Here is a 3,475-nt window from a genome sequence, read left to right on the forward strand (position 1 = left end):
TGAAATGCCCACATGTGACGTCACGTAGATGATATTATCTTTGCTTCACCTCGACTCGTGGATTCATATCTACAGGCCGTGTCTATAAGTATATATGGTCTAAGCTCCATGTAATATAAGGTAATTAAAACAGACGGAACGGAACGCACGGAAACACAGAAATCTAGTAAAGTCTAGTTACTTTTGACTTCCGCGTTTCCGCGTTTCCGTGCTTTATGTACTGGCACCCTTATGCGTACCCAGTATACAAAAATCTATACTTTGGCCCTAAAGGCCATAAGGCTACATAAGACGCAGACGCAGATCGCAGGCCGCTGATCTCGCGGTATTGACCATTCACGTTTGTCAAATCAGCCAATCGACTTATGTGATTGGTCACTTAATCGAGATCAGCGGCCTGCGACCTGCGTCTGCGTCTTATGTAGAATGGCCTTAAAAAAGTACAATAAGATAGTCTCTCTTTGTCTTCTCTTGGTTAAAAATTATGTACTATTAGTGACTTACTCGGAGTAATGTAATCATATTTCCACTTTTAACTGATAGTGCTTCTAGGAAACAATTGCGATTGTAATATACATTAAAGGTCGTTGTTCTACATTAGTCGCAGGACAAATAATGGAAGACGCAAATGCATGCATATAAATGTGTTCGTTAACAACGAACTTTTTTCACACTTGCATATATAGTATAAAAAACTAAGGACAAGTTAAAAGTACGAAAGTAATAACTTTTAGTATAAGTACTATTCTTTATTCTAGCTAAATTGAATACACATTTTTGTGTAGAACAAACATAGTAGACTTTAACTTATCACTAACATTTTAGAAATACTGTTGATTTATTAACATACAATCTTACTTAACATTGAATGATATTGCATGATATCAAATTTACCCTTTTTTGTCTTTTTTGTTATCATACAATAAATCTTATTTAAACAAAACAAACACAAGATTTGGACCCAACAAATCGGTAGACTTCTATTAAAATTATTGTGTAAATAATTTTAATAAAAAATTAAAACGTACACTATCTTCAAAGAAGAGCTAATATACTCATGCGTTTATAATTAAAAACATACCGAGGACTCAAACGAAGTGTATTTTGCATTATAACTAGAAAACTACGACGATGTTTAACTTTTTTTATAATGGCATTCACATGAAATGGTTCCTAAAACAAAATACAAAATATATTTATAATACTATCATGTATACTTGTATATAAAATGTATAACAAGTACGAAATGTACTTTTAATAGAAATAATAAAAACCTAATAATTTACATATAAATAGTAAGTTGTGTCTCAAGAAACAAAAAAAGTAACGCAATTCTATAAAACCATATTCAAATAATATTTTAATCATTCTATAAATACATTTACCAGGTAATGTGTATCCAACAGATTCCATAAATTCAGTTTGTTACTAATCTGGAAAAATTATGCGCTATTATTATTATTTAGTGTGATTTCCTTACATTGTGTAACAACATTTGTTAGTATAAAGTTATTTTTTTGTTATACCAAAAGTAATTACGGATCTAGATCTCAATATAATTCTACACATTTTTACCTATGTAAATACATATGTATATACGTAGAAAATGAAGAAGTACTGTTTTACATATATAAGTAAAAAAAATATATCAAATCATACCACATACCAATGACAGATCGTTGGCTACATATATGTTGTTAATAATACAATTTATTATTGCTAGAATATTCACGTTTCTATCAAAACAAATAACATTTACAATTAGTATGTAAAATTACTAACATACATAATACACTATAATATGAGAAAACAATGTCCGTCTCGATAAGAAATCGATTATATAAAAATATGCAGTTTATGTAAAATATATATCGTACTGTATGAAAAGTTTTATGAATGTAAAAAAATCCTTTTACCTTATTTTTATTCTCTGTCCAAGTTCGATTATTATATTCGACAGCGCGAATTGTATATATTTTAAATGCGAAGTAACAATATTGTAAAATATATTAATATAGTAGGAAAGTTCGTTTCATCTCCGATACTTTGTGGTAAAGAGTTACGATCAAGAAAACGGAGAAAGTAACGTAGATTCTTGAATTCTCTAAAGCACGATAAGAATTCGAAAAAGAATTCCTTTTTTCCTGTGCCGTATGTATATAACATTATTTCCCACAAAGCGGAATCTTCAACAAGTTCTAACATTAATCCCTGGCAATATATCCATTTCCGCCAACTTGTCAAAAGTCTGCAAGTACAAAATATATTAATGTACTTAAATATATATAATATAACTTAAAGACTAATTCACCAATGCTATTCTATAGATGTTGTTTATAATGTATCAAATAATGTAATCAAATCTCATGTCAGAGTCGCAATTACATGGAACAGAAGTTCAGTAGCAAGATTACGTTTTTGTGACTTCAACGAACGTCAAGCTATTAGGAAAGTAGAATAACGTACTTGTTTTGTGTAGGATGTTCAAAATGCCAGTTTAATATTCCATTAATATGTTCTTTGCACTTTAAACCACCAAGAATGCATGTCCATTTTAAAACTTCGTGATAGAATTGATTATTGACATTATTTTTCAAAGGATGTACATATGATATGCCATCAAGAAATTTGTTCAACATTTCCAGGAGTTTATTCTATAAAAACGAAAAGTGTCATATTGTAATATAGTGTTAATTTTCAAGTGTTTTTATTATATAATTATTTAACGATGTCTTTAAGTTATTTAGTGTTCCATATCTAACAATAAGAAATTTTCTGTTAAAAGAAAACAACCAAAATTTTTTTATTTCATTGATGAAGATCTAAAACCGAGATCAAAACGTCTGAAAGATATAGGTAATTCTCAAAAAACGTAATTTCTGTGGACTGTAATCTTTGTAGTATATTGACATAAAAAACAGATAAGTTTTTTATATTGCATAGTTACGTATTCATATTACGACTGATGACTTAAAATAGTATGAAAAAATATATATATAATTTATTGCTATTCTCTTTAGTTTAATAATAATTATTTTTTATCAAAAATAAATGTTGACATTCACGCGTTTACAGAGAATCATTTATATTATTCTAAGAATAAAGGAATTCATATACTAAAAACCTGTATATTAATTGTATTTCTCACATTAAAGAAATTTTCTAGTTTAGTAGTTTCGACATATTAGAATATACCAGTTCTTTTCTAAGTTATACGTGTGTTTGTAAAAGTTATAGAGTTATTTTTTTCTTCACTGAATATTTATATATATTACTGATAGTTTTTGTAAAGCTTAGTTTTAAACAAATAAGAACCGAATATTATTTGTTGATCTAAATAACATTCGTATATTATAGTCCCTATAATGTCAAAACAACAAATATTACAATATTGTAAACGATACAATATATCATAAGTTTTTTCTGAGCAGTTCATTTATGAACAAAAAATAGACAAGCCACAAAAAATTTAAAT

The 3,475-nt window shown here is 28.0% G+C and overlaps 1 long non-coding RNA gene across 1 annotated transcript; it reads right to left on the bottom strand.

Annotated features, from left to right (window-relative positions):
• Positions 1-484: 484 nt before the first annotated feature.
• LOC109862789 lies at positions 485-2,613 on the bottom strand. The gene is made up of 5 exons (XR_002251212.1): positions 2,467-2,613; positions 1,917-2,248; positions 1,667-1,736; positions 1,386-1,433; positions 485-1,173 (listed from the first exon to the last, which is right to left on the bottom strand). It is a non-coding gene; the product is annotated as an uncharacterized LOC109862789 (long non-coding RNA).
• Between the last annotated feature and the right edge of the window lie 862 nt (positions 2,614-3,475).

The sequence above is a fragment of the Pseudomyrmex gracilis genome, unplaced genomic scaffold (assembly GCF_002006095.1).
Source record: "Pseudomyrmex gracilis isolate BER0280 unplaced genomic scaffold, ASM200609v1 scaffold_2387, whole genome shotgun sequence".
In the NCBI taxonomy this organism is placed as follows: Eukaryota; Metazoa; Arthropoda; class Insecta; order Hymenoptera; family Formicidae; genus Pseudomyrmex; species Pseudomyrmex gracilis.